Raw genomic sequence first — 19,671 nt, forward strand, 5'->3', positions numbered from 1 at the left:
GTAAAGAAGAGCTATTGCTCCAAGTCTGCATTAAAGCTGACGGTAATTATACTAAATAATAAATGTAACAATGCAATCTGACTTTCTTAAAGATAATCAACTAAAATCAAGGGCCTGAGCTAGCATTTCATGGTCAGGCAAAACTCTCATCGACTGCAGTGGGGGAGTCTTGCCTGATTAAAGGTATGCAGTACTGGGCCCCAAATAATTATAAAGTATACTTTCATTGTAATGAGAGCTTGTAAGACTGTTAATCCAAAAATAAAATTGTATGAACACATCACCTACTGAATGGCTATGTTATATTTTCAACACTAATATTTTTTTATGCTTCATTCATATCTTATTGAGGGGCATTTTTTTTATAACTATGTATGGTTCTCCTAAATGGCAAGAGTCTTTTTGGAATAGATCTGTTTATTTTATTGTGCTCTGTTTAGTTATTCTAGGGGAAAAAAAAGTTAGATGCATAATTGTAGCCATCTGTTGTGTTTTAAGTCCATTTTAGCCCAAAAGTCAAAAAAGTCATGGCAACTACTTACAAAAACAATGGCAATAATATGAACTCACTATGGTTACTGGTGAAACTTTATTTTCTGCTCAAATGAAGTAAGTTTCCTTAGAGAATTATCTTAACACTTTTTATTTTTTTGTTAAATTTGCCCATAATATGATCAGCATCTCAAATAAGAGTGTCATACGGCTGTCTACTTGATAGAAAACCACCATTTCTCTAAGCTGTTGGACTTTGCTGTCACTCAAAGCCAAACATCAAGAAAAGCCTCTGTGTTTCAAAGTCCCTCTTTAAAATATATTTTTCTGGAATGAACTGAGAAAAACGTTGTTAAAAATAAACTGTTAGAGCTGGCTGAATAATAGTTTATTTAATCAATTTTATGATAGTTCTCAAATACATGATTTGAATATTTTCCCTATCATTCATCCAAAGTACACAGCTGGCTGAATAGTTAATGAACATATTCAGCAAATTTATTCAATGAATTTCATGAATATATTTCAATGAAATATTTGACAGATTTTTTTTTTTTTTTTACCCACTATTAGTCCCTCTCCCACATATATCTATTATTCTTATATATTCCTCCTGGGGGGATTCTGCACCAAAAAATTAAAAATTCTGCACATTTTATTTGTCAAAATAATTCAACATCATCACACCAGTTTCAATTGTTTTGATAAGTTATTTAAACTACAATACTGAAAAAAATCACATTAACTATTCAGGATTTCTTAAACACATGAATGATAGTTACGAAGTATTTGTAACTAATACCCTGAATTCCAGTTATAATCCTGGATTTTCATTTAAATTACATGACAGAACACCAAAATAAAATAAAATAAAAAATAAAAGTAGACTGATATCGAGCAGTTTGTACGGTCGGGACACCATTTGTCCCGATATTTTGTTTCGGGCATGGCAGCCTTTTTTTTTTTATTATTATTTTAGTTTTTTTTGCTTAGGTGGCGGTGACAGGCAGGGGGAGCGCCTTTTCAATTGTTACACTCACTCAGCCAGGACCCATCCCTGCCCTCCCTGTGTCAAATGGGGAGGGGAGGGAAAGCAGCACTAGCGCTATGAACGGCTAGGAACCGGTTTGTACTGACCCCACTGCTGCTGCCTGGATCTCTGAGCTTAATGTTCCCCCCCACCTCTTATTCTCATTGCACTATCCCAGTTGCTTCCCTTCCCCTAAAGGACTCTGCACCTGCCTCAAGATATAGGGTGTGGAGTCCTTTAGGGGTCCTTTGGCGGCATTTCGGCGGTAGGTACAGTACTTCTTTCTTTGGCAGCAAGGTTTATTACCCACCACCAAAGTGCCGCCAAAGGCGCTCCCCCTGCGGCGGTCCCGATATTTTGGAGTTATCATCTGGTCACCCTACCTTCTTACCACCAGTAATGGTTGCTGGAACCCCTCAGTGCTCAGGCAATCCTTGTCTTGATGGGTTTTTTTCCTCCACTCTTTAGTGTAAACCATGGACCAAGAAGGACCAAGACACTTGACTGAAGGTCCTCTCATAGAGGTGGCTTTAAAGACCTACCTCAGAGCCACACTCGGACTTGGCACCAAGTACCTCAGCATTGGTGCAGAGCGCTTCTCCATCGACCCAGGACTTTCGGCACCGGGCATCTTCCCCAGTGCTCAAGAAGAAGCACTGCAAACATCAAGACAAGCAGTACCAGTACCAACGGCGAAAGAAGACGGGGAGAGAGCGAGATCTGCGTCAGGCCGCTCTTCCTCCCCGGCACTACATCATCAGATGCCTTCAACTCTGGTGCTGCAGCAAGCCCCTCATACACCTACAAAAGGGAGAAGCCTCAGAGTAAATGCACCAGCCGTCAACTCCTGAGGCTTTTGCATCTGCCAGGGGCCTTCTTATCCTATTGGTACTAGGGTCCTTGGAGGGTCAAGACTTGATACCACCGAGTAGCAGGGAGCCAGCACCAGAACCTCACCTGGTGCCATGCCCATTGTCCAGGGGAATATCTCCCATTATCATCTCAGTGACCCTCTCCAGCACCTAGTGGCCCAGCACCACCCTGGTCTTTGCACCACACTTTCCATCTTCATTGGACTCTGAGGCGGGCTTGTATTCCCCTTCTCAGCACAGCCAATCTCGTTGCTCTGCACGCCATTCATATCCCACCATGACCCCGACTTATGCAATGCCTCCAGGCATTTGGCCACCAGGTCCATGGGGACTGCCAGCTATCCAATGGCTGTTTTGGAACCCTTGATGGTTTACCCCAATATATGGCACCCCCTCCAGATGCTCATACTCTGTTGTCTCGGAGGTCCAGGCGCCCCAGCACTGTGCAAAGAGGCTATGTATCTGGACTCCAGTACCAAATATGTCACCAAGACTTGGGAGGAAGCCTAGCAGACTCCTGCGGACATTTAGGAACCAGCAGAGACTCCTCAGCCTGTTTTTTAGCTTCCTCATCCTCCTCTATGGACAAAGCACTGATAACACCAGGGATCTCCCCGCCACAGGATGCCTACAAGGATTGCCAGGACTTGTTAAAACGCATAGCCTTGAACTTGGGAGTCCAAGCAGAGGTGGTCAGAAAGGCAGCACATGGTCTCCTGGATATTTTGTCACCAGTGGACCCCTCGAGAGTGGCCCTACCACTAAGTGAAGCCATCATGGACCCAATAAAGATTTTGTGGCAGACTCCTGCCTCCCTTGCTCTGACAGCAAAGTGCACAGAGTGCAAGTATTTCATACTGGCCAAGGTGTACGAATTCCTCTTTTCTCACCCTCCCCTGGGATCTCTGGTTCTAGTGGCTGCCATTGAAAGAGATGACCAGGGACAGACAGCTCCTATGCCCAAGGCAAAGGAAACAAAGAAATTGGATCTATTTGGATGGGAAGGCTTATTCTACAGGGGGCCTTCAGTGCCACATAGCGAACCAGCAAGCCATGCTGGGTCATTAGGATTTTAATATGTGGGAGTTAAAATCCAAGGACCTACTCCCTAAAGACTCCAGATAGGAGTTTCCCTCCCTGCTCAAGGAGGGGAAAATCGTAACTCCTGCCTCCTTGCAGGCTGCCCTAGATGCAGCTAAGTCTGCAGCCAGATCAATGGCTACAGTGGTATCAATGTGCCGGAGCTCTTGCTTGCAGTCCTCGGGGCTCCCTCACAAGGTGCAACAGACTATTCAAGACCTCCCGTTTTGAGGAATCGTCGCTCTTCTCAGAGCAAACAGACACCAATCTGCATGTTCTCAAGGACTTGAAAGCAACTTGAAATCTCTGGGACTTTGCATACCAGCAGGGTCAAGGAATCAGTACAGTCCACAGCAGACAAGCTGCTACTTCTCTCAGCCACCTAGGTAAGACCAAGACATGACAAAGAACAGGGGATTCAGGCACAGACCTCCTCCCACATCCTCCTCATCAGGTCCCGCTCAACCTGGGCACAGACACTTGGGATCATTGAAACACTCATTTTCATAAGACGCTTGAGGTTGGCATTGCAATCCCCCCTGTATCAGATCCAGAGGCACCCTTCTCACGATCATCTGTTGGAACAAGAAGTCCAGTCCCTCCTTTGGGTGGCAGCCATGGAAAAAGTTCTGTTTCATGTGAGAGGAAAGGGGTTCTCTTACCATTACTTCCTAATGCTGAAAGCCAAAGGTGGTCTCAGACCCATTTTAGAGCTGTGCCATTGTTACCCCAAAATTTGGACCCAGCTCTGTGGCTGGCAGACCCCTCTGGGAACACAGACTGCAGGGGAGTCCTCCCAGCACAGCCCCTAATATCCCTCTCCCTGCACCCTGAGCTACCTCCTGCCTGCACACAGCCTCAGCTACCCCACCCCTGTCTCCACACAGCCCCTAGCTACCCTCTCCCTACACCCTAACCTGGTTTCAAACTTTTTGAGCTAAGCCCCCCACCTTTTGAGTTATAAATTTTGGTTGTGCCTCCCCCCCGACAGGCTGGGTGGCCTGCTGAGATGAGTTGGGGGGAGGGGGAGGTGGCTCTCCCTCCCTGGACCCTGCCATGCAGAGGTGGCTCAAGCCCCACTGGCTCCTGCCCCCCCAAATAGAAGTCAAACTACACCTATGCCCAAGGCCCCTACCCCGAGTCCCACTCACTGGGCCCTGGAGTTTTTATAGCATGTCGAGGAGGGCCTCAGAGTGAGAGGTTGAGAACCCCTGCCTTAAAGAACATTAAGCACTAACATTCTATGAGTGATGCTTAATCAGTCACAGAGTTGGTGGGGTACAAGTCCATTCAAACATAGGCTTTACTTACAATCATACTCATGCATTCCTTATAATTGAAGAAAAATTATATACCTATTTTTCTTCTTTATAATCTCTCCGTGCCATCTTAAGAGTGCTTCTGTTCTGTCAGCAATTTCTGCACTGCTGCTGCCACCTTCTCCACTGCTCACTCTCGCTCCTCTCCTGCTTGCTCTCCTCCACTCTCACACCCACACCCAAGCCTGCCAGTTCTATGCCTTATATATGATTTTTGGCCTTCTCTGATTGGTTGCTTTCTCACTTCCAGCTATTAGCATAGGTCCCCAGTGGGGTGATACCGGCTTAGCCAATCAACTGTACCTGTCATTTAAGCTGGACCTAGCTGATAACCTCCTCCTCACCGCTTCCTTCAGGTGTTTTGTAGTAAGTTCAGCCCCACCCTGTTGAACTTTGTCACCCTAATCTCCTGTCTGATATTGGTCAATTTAGTCTGAATCCTCCATTTTGATGTCTCTAATATAAAAGAGACATCAGAATGGGGGGGAGGGATAGCGCAGTGGTTTGAGCATTGGCCTGCTAAAGCCAGGGTTGTGAGCCCCCTCCTTGAGGGGGCCACCTAGGGATCTGGGGCAAAATCAGTACTTGGTCCTGCTAGTGAAGGCAGGGGGCTGGACTTGATGACCTTTCAAGGTCCCTTCCAGTTCTAGGAGATAGGATATCTCCATTAATTTATTTTTATTTATTTTTTATTTATTTAAAATCATTGCGGTCACCATTTTGGATTTCTAGATATAAACTATCGATATTTATTACTTATCAAAAAGCCTTAGATCTCAAACTAACTACATTTCTATGCATGTTTAAGCATTATGATACTGTCACCACCTTTTGTTATGTTAACTGGGGGAGGTGATTTCTGTGATGTTTTCTGCTCCTCTTTGTCTGTTTACAGTTGCATGGCCTGACTGCTTTCCATGGTACTGTTCCTTACACAGCATAGAGCATTTAAAAGCCTCTTGTATCACCATCTCAACCGGTATCTCAAGAACTTAAAGTTCTGCATGGTTTTCTTGGCTTCCATCATTCCCTCACTGGATCCCGGGGACTGGTATGCTGCCCTCGATCTAAAAGATGCTTACTTCCACATCTTGATCTTTTGTGGCCACAGATGTTTCCTAAGGTTCATAGTGAACTAAAGTCTGCATCAGTTCACAGTGCTCCTGTTCAGCCTCTCAGCTGCCCTGTGAGTTTTCACCAAGTGTAGGGCAGTGGTGGCAGCATTTCTCAGAAAAAACGGAGTCCACATATTTCCGTATCTCGATGACTGGCTAGTCAAAGACCTCTCCAGAGTTAAGTGGAAGCTGACATCTGTCTCATCCAATCGGCCTTCAATACACTGGGCCTCTTACTGAATGAACTAAGAAGTCTTCCCTTATCCTGGTCTAAAGGATAGAGTTTAGTGGGGCTGTGACACTGTATGGAATCTGGGGGACACTTTAGGATATTATGAATACCAGTACTATAAAATTGCCATGAGTTATGCCAGATATACCATGTAAGGTATCTGCAAAAATGTTATAATTTGCCAGGTATGATAATCTCATTTATGTATTTGTATAACCTTTGCACTGTACATTATATGTGCCAGATGGGCAGGAATATAGAAAATTTTATAGTGGGGAAGGCATTTTAGACAAGAAGGACTTAGAAATCCTGTTGGTGCGAGAAACAGTGCTGAGAATGAAACAATATCAAATATTTTCTAAGGTAAACTTTGGTGTTTCTCTCAAAGAAAATCCCCATTGGTAGGAACTGAATCTGATTTGCTTATCTCCAACCATCAACGTCCTCTGAATGTGAGGAGCAAGACACATGGAACTTTTGCACACACACAGTGCCTCCAAGTCCTGCCCCTTCCTTGGGACATCAGTTCAGATGCCATGTGTTCCTTTCCCTTCCTGTCTCGTGTTGCCAGGATCCAGGTTCAACACTTGAAATGGGCATGAAGTCACTGCCTGGGATAAGGTGGTCCATTAACAAGTAACCAAGGCAGAGACACTGGAACGGGGGGAGCTGAGAGGCCATTGCCCCGTGACTTTTTTTACCTGCCTTAAGTGCGAGTGACAGGGAGAGAGGGCGGAGAGGAGCAAGCAGGGATGGGGCCTCATGGGAAGAGGCGGAGCTGAGGAGGAGTGGAGCAGGGGGTCAGGCCTGGTGGAAGGGGCAGAGTGGGGGCTTCGTGGGAAAGGAGCGGGGGACGGGGGCCACAGTTCAGGTGCTGGTGGGCCCTCCCCACTTCTATGGAGCTTCCGGTGTTCCTAAACCAAAGTTAGCAAACAATGAGGCACAATCTATTTAGACTATTAAGTTTTGCAGTAGCTGCCAGCAGGAAACTGTGCAAATGAAACAAAATCTGGTTTAGCTAAGAACAAAAATAATATTCAGATATCATCTCTAAATTATTTTGGCCACCTCAGGGCAAATTTATGTGTGAAGTAGGAAGAGAGCTAAATAATGGCTTTGCCTTGTTTTGCTAGTGATAACATAATTAAAGTGTTAGCTATTTCAAGTTGCTACTAATGCCCTGCACCTCAGACAAGGTGCTGGGCTATAACTACCCCTGTATGGATGCTGTGTGCATGAACTATAAGGTTCCTACTTGATATTAATGTAGTCCTGTTTGAAGAGGACTACATGAAAGCAAATTAGGAATGCTTTTAGTTTGCGCTCACACAGCCCATAGAGGGGAGTTACAGCCCAGCACTTTGGTGTGCATTGTTCTTCACACATCCCCGTAGTCAGACATGTGGGTAGTGTAGACATGGCCTTAGTCCAGAGAGCATGGGAGTGAAATTACTCCAATTCTTAACTGCCCTTATAACTACCAATAAAACGAACAATGGGATTTCCTTTTACAAGTGATTGCTGATAAGTTTGTCAACTGGATGAAAAAATTGTCAAACAACCTGCAGCAGATGAGGCAATATCTTTTATTGGCCCAGCTTCTGTTAAGACAAGCTTTCAAGCTCTTCTTTCACCAAGAGAAGTTGGTCCAATGAAAGACATTACCTCACCCACCTTCTCTTTCTAATAGCTCCTGGGACCAACACAGCTACAACAACACTGCAAACAACATAGCAGATGAGTCGTATTTACTAAATGGCAGAAAATTAGTAGAATTTAGGCCGAAATATTCACTGAATAAGTTTTCTATGAGTATTGCATTGAATAGTTCATCTCACCATGAAATTATCATGGACTATGTTCTGGTTCCAAGGTGAGCTTTTTCTTTTGACTTCTCTCTTTGTTTCCTCAAAGGGCACCCCTTCCACAGGCTCGAGCTTGTACTTTTCTTGGGGCAGAGTCTTGTGATTTCTCCCTCCTTTCTCCCCCAAACACACACTCTTTGAGAGTGTCACCAAGTTACAGTTCCTCTGTTAACCAACCATGTCCTCAGCAGGGCCAAAATGATTCCCCTTTGTCCCAGACATTCCCCAGCATTAGGCTGCATGAGGCAGACTGCAGCCCTACAGCCTCTGCTTCTGGCTGGCTGGCCCTCAGTCAGCATCTCCTGCCTCTTCAGAGGCTCAGCTTTTAACTGCTTTCCATCTCCTTATGACTTGCTGTATGAAACTCCCTGAGGTTTGAAACTGTGATCTGTCTTTCCTTGCAGTTGGGGCCAACTACAGCTGTTGTCTAATACAACAGCATAGATTTTGGCCATGTTGCAGCAAGATACTGAAACATATAAACAGTCCTTTTAATTGATGTTAAGCATGTGCTGGATTGGGGTCAGAGTGCTGTTACAATGGGTTAGCCAGGAACGTGTTAGCTAAAACATTGTAACAACATACCTTTAAGTCCAAGTCAAGTCAAACCCTCTGAAAGTCTCCAGTAGCTCACTACCTAAGAGAGAAACAGTGCATTAAGGACAGAATTATCTTACTAGCCAAGCGGACAGTGTTTGAACCACAACTCCAGAGCCATGCAATAAACGATAGGAGATCATTCATCTGTGACTGAATAATGAAACTATTCCAAATTCTACAGTCTGTGGAGAGAAAAAACTCCCAACTTAATTAAAAGCATTACTTGAATAAGGACTGCATGATTGGCTCTATTGTTTGTCACCATCCCATTGTATGACAGAAGTCACCAAGCTAATTCCAGCTGAACAGAAACTATGTTTTGCACTTGCATACAGCTAGGCATGCTTGTGTATTTTTTAAATAAATAAATAAAAAATAAATAAATAAAGTTGTCCTTGGAAGTGGATGAGATTGAAGTTTGAAAATGAGAATTGCTGCAGGACCTGAACATAAGTTTTATAATAGCTAATGACACATAATCTGGCTCCTAACTTCCTGCTGAGTGCTCAGTCATCAACCTTCTTTATTTATGAAGAAATTTTTGGTTGGTCTTTTCAGAAACTCCAAGTAATACTTTACAGAATCTGAAACTTTAGTCTAATTCAGTCAAATAAAGCCTTTGTCCTTACCTCCAGTGTATTCTATTGTCAGCATTTCTGTTATAGACTATTTCACTCTCATTTCAATAGAGGCCTTTAGTCTGTCTTCTCCCGGTGATCTTTACATCTTCATCATCTCCTTCTTTATCTGTCTTCTGTCTCTGGTGCACCTCACTGTTAGCTCCTTGTCTGGACCTCACTCCTGTTAGGATAATAGTTCAGTTTCCCTCAATTTACTAACTGGTCTTTTGGTTTTCACTCTTCTTTTCTTGTCTGCTAAATCCTGGTTACACTCTAACTTCACACTACTGAATGCTTCAAAGACTGAAGTTTTTGCTTTTGGGTACAAAAGGTAGCGCTTGTTCAACATCTCTGAATCCACTATCATTCTCTCGAACTCAGATGTGAGCTTTTCTCCAAAGGCTAGAAGTTTTCAAATTATCCTAAGTCTCTTACTTTCTTTTACTTCCACATCTCCTTTGTCTGTCAATCTGTCCATTAGCTCTGATTTCCTAAATTTGTCCTAGTGTATAACCAGTAAAGAATCTCAATGAAGGCGAACCTACGGTTGCAGTTACGTTGTCAAAATGCTTCTTTATCAGTTTCCAAATCAACTCCATAACTATTCTCCTGGCTTTCAAAAATCTCCATGGACTTACTCCACCCTATTTCCTTGACCTCATATCACTTCATTCTCCACATGCTCCTTTCTGTCTCTTCCTCTCAGACAGAGAGTTCTCTTTTGCTTACATTGCATCATCTGTCTGGAACTCTCCGAATAAGTGAGTCACTTCCATACCTTAGATCTCATCTTAAAACCCTCTCTTTTTCTCATGATTAAGGCCACTGGAAATCTGCATCTCAGAAAAAAATCTACAGAATCCTGTGGATTTGCTGTTCTCCACTGGAAAGGCCATAATCTCCTACTGGGACTCTTGTGAGATGTTTTAATTCTCATGTTTCTAGCTGAATGTTCCCTGGTACTCCATGGCTTATTGATTGACTTCTAATACTTGGGTGCTGAGCAGAACCCTGTCACTGAAATGAGCTTTCCAGCACTTTCCTCCCTTACTCATTGCAATTGAAATCAATTCTATCATGATCATTAGCTGGTAGAGAGGAACCAGTTGCTACAGATATTTTGCAGAAACCATTTGATAAAATTTCTGTGAATTTTCTATGGAATTTAAAGCTCATCATATTTTATCTGTGGAACTTCAGTTCACTATTTATATTCTCTTTTCTGCAAATCTGTGCACAGAGGACATATTATAAACAAGTTGTATTGTACTTCAGTCTTCAGCTGCTTGCCCATAGTAATAGCACTATTTTTTTTTTCATAGTAATTTTAAGGACAGCTAAAGGTCTTTGATGGGTTTAAACAATTATAAGTATAAGCCCTGATTAATATTTGCCTGCAGACATCTTCAGCTATTTTGTTTTTTCAAATGATATAGGGACACGTTCTTGTCAGTATTCTGTTTCTTTTGCACCACTCAGAAGGCACAAAGAGCAGAGACTGGCCGTAACCCTCTTGCTGAGGGTTCTCTTGGTATGGGGAACTTCTCGGGTTAGCTCCTTTGCCATTCTCCCTGGTACAGGGAGAATGTTAGAGGGAGTGGTTGGACCATAATGTATCCTGGCTCTCTCCAGCTGGTGGGTGTCTCTTGGGAAACATAGCCAAGTACCTGCTGCATGTTAGAGCAGCCTCAGCCAGGTAGAGAGATCAGGGAGCCAACCAATCATGTCTGGAGTGGCTCACAACCGTGAGTGGCTACCTAAGAGCAAACTGGTGGTATGTTTTATAATTAGACTTCACCAACCCAGTACTAAACATGAACTCCTGGGATCACTATAACAATCTTGCCATGGAGTCACAGGCCTGGTCTACACTACGAGTTTAGGTTGACTTTAGCAGCGTTAAATCTAATTAAGCCTGGACACATTCACACAACGAAGTCCTTTCTTTCGACTTAAAGGGCCCTTTAAACCAGTTTCTTTACTCCACCTCCGACGAGGGGATTAGCGATAAAATCGGCCTTAGTGGGTCGGAATTGGGGTAGTGTGGACGGAATTCGACATTATTGGCCTCCGGGAGCTATCCCACAGTGCTTCATTGTGACTGCTCTGGACAGCACTCTCAACTCAGATGCACTGACCAGGTAGACAGGAAAAGGCCCGCGAACGTTTGAAATTCATTTCCTGTTTGCTCCGTGTGGAGTGCACAGGTGACCACGCAGAGCTCATCAGCACAGGTAACCGTGATGCAGTCCCAGGATCACAAAAGAGCTCCATCATGGACCGAACGGGAGGTACGGGATCTGCTCGCCATATGGGGAGATGAATCAGTGTTAGCTGAACTCCGAAGCAGTAAACGAAATGGCAAAATATTAGAAAAGGTCTCCAAGGCCATGAAGGACAGAGGCCATAACAAGGACGCACAGCAGTGCCGCATGAAAATTAAGGAGCTACGGCAAGCCTACTACAAAGCCAGAGAAGCAAACAGAAGGTCCGGGGCAGAGGTGCAAACTTGCTGCTTCTACGCGGAGCTGCATGCCATTCTAGGGGGTGCAGCCACCACTACCCCAACCGTGTGCTATGACTCCCTCACTGGAGAAACACACAGGGAAGCAGGTTCAGGGTATGAGGAAGATGAGGATGGAGGTAATGTAGATAGCTCACAGCAGCAAGGAAGCGGAGAAACCGGTTTCCCCAACAGCCAGGATATGTTTATCACCCTGGACCTGGAACCAGTAACCCCCAAACTCACCCAAGACCCTGAGGGCACACAGGGGACCTCTGGTGAGTGTACCTTTGTATATATTACACATGGTTTAAAAGCAAGCGTGTTTAATGATTAATGATTAATTTGCCCTGGCAATCGCGGCCAGTACAGCTACTGGAAAAGTCTGTTAACGTGTATGGGGATGGAGCGGAAATCCTCCAGGGACATCTCCAGAAAGCTCTCCTTCATGTACTCCCAAAGCCTTTGCAAAAGGTTTCTGGGGAGGGCTGCCTTATTCCGTCGGCCATGGTAGGACACTTTACCACACCAGGCAGGTAGCACGTAGTCTGGAATCATTGCATAACAAAGCATTGTAGTGTATGGTCCTGGTGTTTGCTGGCATGCAGACAACATCCATTCCTTATCGTTCTTTGTTATCATCAGGAGAGTGATATCATTCACGGTCACCTGGTTGAAATGGGGCAATTTTATTAAGGGGACATTCAGAGGTGTCCGTTCCTGCTCTGCTGAACAGAAATGTTCCCCGCTGTTAGCCACGCGGTGGGGGGAGGGGTGAAGTGATCATCCCAGAGAATTGGGTGTGTGGGGGAGGGGGGTTAGTTGGGTTTGTGCTGCATGTTAACCCGGAAACCGCAGCCCCTCCTTTTACATTGCAAACCCATTTTAAATGGCCAACCCAATTCATGCTTGATATGGGAAATGAGGGCGCTGCTGTTTGAAACCATTCCCACATGTTAAGAAGGTTAAAAAAGCCAAAAGACTGTAGCTTACCATGGCTGCCTGCAAGCCGAAATCTGTTGCCTGGCACTGCGTGAGTGATCTCTCACACGAAACCGGCAGGCCCTCACTATAAGAGGAAAAATGCGACCTTGTAACGAAAGCACATGTGCTGTGTAATGTGAACAGCAAAATGTAACATGAAAGAGTGTACCCATTGTTCTCTAAAATGTGTCTTTTTTTAACCACCTCTCCCTTCTCCTCCACCAGCTGCAAATGTTTCTCCTTCACAGAGGCTATTGAACATTAGAAAGAGAAAACGGAGAACGTGGGACGATATGTTCACAGAGCTCCAGATGTCCTCCCACGCTGATAGACCACAGCAGAATGCGTGGAGGCAGTCAATGTCAGACTACAGAAAAGCACAATATGAATGAGAGGAGAGGTGGCGGGCTGAATCGCAGGATGAACAGAGCAAGTTGTGGGCTGAAGATGATAGGTGGTGTCAGCTTGCAGACAGAAGGCAAGAGTCAATGCTCCGGCTGCTGGAGCATCGAACTGATATGCTCCAGCATATGGTTGAGCTGCAGGAAAAGCGGCAGGAGCAGAGACCGCCGCTACAGCCCCTGTGTAACCAACAGTCCTCCTCCCCAAGTTCCATAGCCTCCTCACCCAGATGCCCAAGAACACGGTGGGGGGGGCTCCGGTTGCCTAGTCACTCCACCCCAGATGATTGCCCGAGCATCAGAAGGCTGGCTTTCAATAAGAGTTAAAGTTTTAAAATGCAGTGTGTCCTTTTCCTTCCCTCCTCCCCGACCCATCCCGGGTTACCTTGGCAATTATCCCCCTAGTTGTGTGATGAATTAATAAAGAATGCATGAATGTGAAGTAACAATGACTTTATTGCCTCTGCAAGCGGTGCTCGAAGTGGGGAGGGGAGGGGAGGGTGGTTGGTTTACAGGGAAGTAGAGTGAACTGGCTGGGGGGGGGCGGAGGGTTCATCAAGGAGAAACAAACAGAAGTTTCACACCGTAGCCTGGCCAGTCACAAAACTCGTTTTCAAAGCTTCTCTGATGCGCACCGCGCCCTGCTGTGCTCCTCTAACCGCCCTGGTGTCTGGCTGCGCGTAATCAGCGGCCAGGTGATTTGCCTCAATCACCCACCCCACCATAAATTTCTCCCCCTTACTCTCACAGATATTGTGGAGTGCACAGCAAGCAGCAATAACAATGGGGATATTCTTTTCGCTGAGGTCTGAGCGAGTCAGTAAGCTGCGCCAGCGCGCTTTTAAACGTCCAAATGCATATTCCACCACCATTTGGCACTTGCTCAGCCTGTAGTTGAACAGGTCCTGACTCCTGTCCAGGCTGCCTGTGTACGGCTTCATGAGCCATGGCATTAAGGGGTAGGCTGGGTCCCCAAGGATCATGATAGGCATTTCAACATCCCCAACAGTTACTTTCTGGTCCGAGAAGAAAGTCCCTTCCTCCAGCTTTCGAAACAGAGCAGAGTGCCTGAAGACGCGAGCATCATGTACCTTTCCCGGCCATCCCACGTTGATGTTGGTGAAACGTCCCTTGTGATCCACTAGGGCTTGCAGCATCATTGAAAAGTACCCCTTGCGGTTTATGTACTCGTTGGCTTGGTGCTCCGGTGACAAGATAGGGATATGGGTTCCGTCTATGGCCCCACTGTGGGATTCCCACAGTTTGGGAATCCCATTGCAGCAAAGCCATCCACTATGGCCTGCACGTGTCCCAGAGTCACTACCCTTGATATCACCAGGTCTTTCATTGCCCTGGCAACTTGGATCACAGCAGCCCCCACAGTAGATTTGCCCACTCCAAATTGATTCCCGACTGACCGGTAGCTGTCTGGCGTTGCAAGCTTCCACAGGGCTATCGCCACTCGCTTCTCAACTGTGAGGGCTGCTCTTATCCTGGTATTCTGGCGCTTCAGGGCAGGGGAAAGCAAGTCACAAAGTTCCACGAAAGTGCCCTTACGCATGCGAAAATTTTGCAGCCACTGGGAATTGTCCCACACCTGCAGCACGATGCGGTCCCACCAGTCTGTGCTTGTTTCCCGTGCCCAGAATCGGCGTTCCACGGCATGAACCTGCCCCAGTAACACCATGATTTCCACATTGCTGGGGCCTGTGCCTTGTGAGAGGTCTATGTCCATGTCAATTTCCTCATCACTCTCGTCGCCGCACTGCAATCGCCTCCTCGGCTGGTCCTGGTTTTGCTTTGGCATGTCCTGGCTCTGCATATACTCCAGGACAATGCGCGTGGTGTTCATAGTGCTCATAATTGCCGCGGTGATCTGAGCGGGCTCCATGATCCCAGTGCTAGCTATGGCGCCTGGTCTGAAAAAAGGCGCGAAACTAGTATCTGACGGACTAGGGGAAGGAGGGAGGGAGGGAGGGCCGAGTGACGACATGGCGTACAGGTACAGGGAATTAAAATCAAGAAAGGTGGCTATGCATCAGGGAGAAACACAAACAACTGTCACACAGAATGCCCCCCCCCAAAAGATTAAACTCAAAACCCTGGGTTTAGCAGGCTGTTGATTTCACGGAGGGAGGGGAAGCAAATGAATACAGAACAAATCTATTTTTTACATCTTAAGCTGGCAGACGACGGTGCAGCATGACTGATAGCCCTTGGCATCTTCTGGGTGCTTGGCAGAAAATAGCATACTACGACTGATAGCCATCATCATCGAGACTGCCCAGGTACCCATGATTGACAGCCACTGCAGTTCAACGATGACAGATACCAGTCATAATATACCATCTTCTACCAAAAGGCAAGGGGCTGCTGTTGTGTGCAATGCAGTCCCACGTCTGCCAGCCCCCAGATCGCCGATGAAGTCTACCAGTCATACTGCACCGTCTACTGCCAAAAGGCAATTAGCTGCTGCTGTGTAGCAATGCAGTACCACGTCTGCCGGCACCCAGATGACATATGGTGATGGTGAGCTGAGCTGAGCGGGCTCCAAGCTTGGCGTGGTATGTTGTCTGCACAGGTAACCCAGGTAAAAAGGCGCGAATCGATTGTCTGCCGTTGCTCTGATGGAGGGGCAGGTGCCTGACGACATGTACCCAGAACCCCCCCGCAACACTGTTTTGCATCATTCAGGCATTGGGATCTCAACCCAGAATTCCAATGGGCGACGGAGACTGTGGGAACTGTGGGATAGCTACCCACAGTGCAACGCTCCGGAAGTCGACGCTAGCCTCGGTACTGTGGACGCGGTCCGCCAACTTCATGCACTTAGAGCATTTTATGTGGGGACACACACAATCGGCTGTATACAACCGATTTCTATAAAACCGGCTTCTATAAATTCGACCTAATTTCGTAGTGTAGACATACCCACAGACCGTCCCCTGAGACTGTCTGTAACACCAACAGACCCTGGTCATCGGGAGGTGCGATCGAACCTGGCACCTCTGGAGCTAAATGCATGAGCCTCTACTGCATGGGCAAAAAGTCACATGGCTGTAGAGCAGACTCATTAATCTCTCTAAGTTGTCTCAGTGCTACTATATGAGACAGAACACCAGACCCAGAAAGTGTGTGGGTTACACTCTCCAGTCTATCTTGCCACCCAGGCAAGTTGGGCTTGGTGATAAATGGTCACTTACACCAAAAGTCACAAAATACTCAAGAGAATAGTCACTTACCCCAGATCAATTTGTATCTTAGATCTCACACCAAAGACAAAGCCTGTAGCCAGTCCTGTAATAAATGAACTAAAGGTTTATTAATTAAGAAAAAGAGATGAGTTATTTACAGGTTAAAGCAAGCAAACATATACACACTCATGAATTACCATATATGGTTCCTAAAGATGACAGAGATTTGGTAATATGTCAATTCAAAGTGTCTTTCATGGCAGAAGTAGTGGCAAACCCTAGGGATCTCTGCCTTAGTTTAATGTCTCTGGCCCTCTGAGAGTTCAAACAGCAAAGAGATGAAAAATCTTTATGTCAACTATTTTTATTTCCTTCTTCCAGTATATAAACCGATGGGATGAGGCACATAGTTCTCCATGGGTGGATGGGTCAATTAATAGAGCTTTTGGCTTATAATGTCCACTTAATTTTTGATAGTTCTCCTGGATTGGGAGGGGGAGGGGGACAGTTCCCATGCCTGGGTTCACAAGTGCAGAGCAAACATTTTCAAAGTGGTAAAGCAAAACGTACATAGTTCCTTATAGCATGGAATACAGATATTACAAGTGCGATTAATTCATGCAGCAATTTACAAGCATTTCATAGTGTAAACACTAAATACGTTCTTATAAAACATATCAGTTTTGAACAAAAATAACATATAGGTGAGCTGGTTTGGCTTCCAGTTATGAGTTCATCAGTTCTTAGCTAAAGCCTATGGCCTTGGCCAGAGCTGGCACTTGGTTTACCAGCATCACAATTCTCTGCTGCACCCAGTGAAAGGGGACCCAGCAGACAATCTGCCCCATAGTTTCTAGTCTGAGATTTTTTTTAAATGTTAAAGGAACTCCCCCCTTCTCATATTCACTATCTGATAGTCTGGTAATGTTAGCAGTAATTACTTCCCCTGCTGTTTCAATCTCTGAAGTGTGTTACCCATACACACAGTCTCCGCTTCTCCCTACAGCACACATTTTCCCCATCCCATGAACATACTCATGCACTTGATTTTAGTTGTCCCAAGCTACAAACCTGCCTGTTTATGGCAGATTTAGTCATAAAGAATTGAAAGCATTTGCATGAAAATGTTAAGAGGTGCTGGAGAAGGTTGGGGATGCACACCAACAATAATAAATTAGTTGAAAATAAATAAGGCGCAGGTTTTGAAGTCTGACAAATTACCGTATATAAACACACCAAAAACTACTATTAATGGAAACAAAAACATTGTTATTAAAGCTGAACACTGCCATTCAATTAGCTGCAAAATAATGTTCGTGTCATGTGACTAGTCTGTATAACCAAAAGGTGGCAGCATTTCTTTCAATATTCACAAGGAACAGCTCTTTCAATTACCCATTCTTTTTCAAGCTCATCCTAATAAAACAAATTTTACCCTGTATGATTCCTAGTCTATTTGAATGCCATATGCAAAATGACATCAGGTGTGAGAAGTAAATATTGTTTAGCACCAGGAACATAAAAACATCCAGTGTATCTCAACAATGGACAATACACAGCAGGATGCATAAGGATACATTTTCCAAAGCAGTGTATAAGAGTTTTATACAGCAGTCATATCATTAGTTAACAGAATTTCTGTAGTCCTTTTGCTCTCTACCTCAAAGATTGCCCTCAAATAACAAAGTTAATAACAAAGTTATAAATAGTAGTGTATAGTCAAAAATTTATTTTCCCCTTAAAAGACTTGTGTGGTACAGGACCAGGCAGGTAGTTGCGTATTGGAGGATTAAACTATTTAACAATCTAAACTGCAAACTTTATCTAGTCACAGATGAGTGGAATGAAAATGTTCCCTACAGGAAATATTGGACAATTGAAGTTACCAAAAGACAGCTAATAAGGAGCTATAAAATATATGGAATAATCCAGTCAATAATACTAAATTCTAAAAAAAATTTAACCAGGAAAGACCACTTGAGGCAAGAGTCTCTTTTACAAGAGTATCCTGGCAAGAGGGGCAGCATAACAGTCAATTATTACAAACAAAATCCAGGTTTCTTAATTAAAATACAAAATACTGGCTCTGCTGTGTAGCCTGTAATAAGTTATGTCCTGAGAAGACTGTAATTATACTGGCGCCTGCTAGTGCCGCCATAGTTAAGTCTGTCACCGTTTCCATTATAAACCCCATTTTTAAGCAATTTATAACTCAGCCGTAAAAAATCATTCTGGACTGAAACTTGGCATGGAAGGTTTCAGACCAAGAAGTTTTTAGGGTTTTGTGTTTGTTTTTGTTGAAAAAAAAATGTGGTTGGTCATCTTTATATTTTTTTTAGGAGCGCACTTAACAAACCAGAAATTTTATGGTTTCAGAAGCTTTCTATCCATCCTGTAACATAAACATAGTTGCTTTTTAAAACTGCATCTGTTCATAAACTGGACTAGAATCCTTCACTGCTTCTTACATAGGATTTTACCTCTTCAAAGATCCACACATACATGAAAACAGACCTCACAATACCCCTGAGAATGGAGAGGTATGAATATTGCCATTTTACAGATGGTGAAACTAGGACAAAGAGAGTTTCAGTAGTAACTCAAGGCCACATAGCAAGTCATTGTATGAGCCAGGATTGGAACTCAAGAGTTCCTGTCCCTCAGGCACATGGTCAGTCAATCAAACAGCACTGCCTGACTTAAATTCCAAATTATTATTGATCAAGTGACTTGTGACATTCTGCAGCCTATGTAGAACAATATCCAGGGAAGATAAGATGATTGATTGATTGGTACAACCTCCTACCTCTGTACTCTTTGGGCCCCCACTGGAGACTGGTGTTGGCCAGATTCCAATGCCAGAAGGGTTGCAAGCTGGTTGTGCTTCCATTATTGGAGAAGTGCCTATTATGGCTGTCATGGAAACAAAAAGGCTGAGGTTTCTTTGCAGCTCACTGGCCTCCATGTAGTCTCCATGCCCTAGCCCTTCTGCATCGCTGCTGAGCCCATAGAACAGGGAAGGAGAATACTTTTCCAAGGCCACACATTACAGTGCTGTGGAATATCATCATTAATTTGTTCCTGTGCAGACTTTTACACAGCCAGGGAACGTAGGGCCCACTGAGAGAATATTCTAGTGTGGTTGTACTCTGAAAAGAGACTCTGAAAAGATTAGACCTACTTCCTGAGTGTACTCATAATTTCTGCTCACTCTGCTAGCACTCCAAGCCAACATTGCTGCTGGACATGAGCTATACCTACTTGTGCATTATCAATGGAATCGTTAATTAAGTTTCCATTGCATAACCTGCTCTCCTTGATAAGGCATGAACAGAAAAAACCCAGTTTCATTTTCAGATCCAAG

General features: G+C 44.8%; 1 long non-coding RNA gene across 2 annotated transcripts in view; it reads right to left on the reverse strand.

Moving 5' to 3' along the window:
* Positions 1-861: 861 nt before the first annotated feature.
* Positions 862-19,671, reverse strand: part of LOC117875217 — a 33,585-nt gene continuing 14,775 nt past the window's right edge. The window contains exons 2-4 of one of the 2 annotated variants that reach the window (XR_004645218.1): positions 16,356-16,410; positions 8,591-8,642; positions 862-2,323 (exon numbers count right to left, since the gene is read on the reverse strand). This is a non-coding gene — a long non-coding RNA (uncharacterized LOC117875217). Of the gene's footprint in view, positions 2,324-8,590; positions 8,643-9,234; positions 11,141-16,355; positions 16,411-19,671 lie in introns of those variants that run through there. The other variant, XR_004645217.1, reaches the window with a different exon arrangement.

The sequence above is a fragment of the Trachemys scripta genome, chromosome 3 (genome assembly GCF_013100865.1).
Source record: "Trachemys scripta elegans isolate TJP31775 chromosome 3, CAS_Tse_1.0, whole genome shotgun sequence".
NCBI classification, from domain to species: domain Eukaryota; kingdom Metazoa; phylum Chordata; order Testudines; family Emydidae; genus Trachemys; species Trachemys scripta.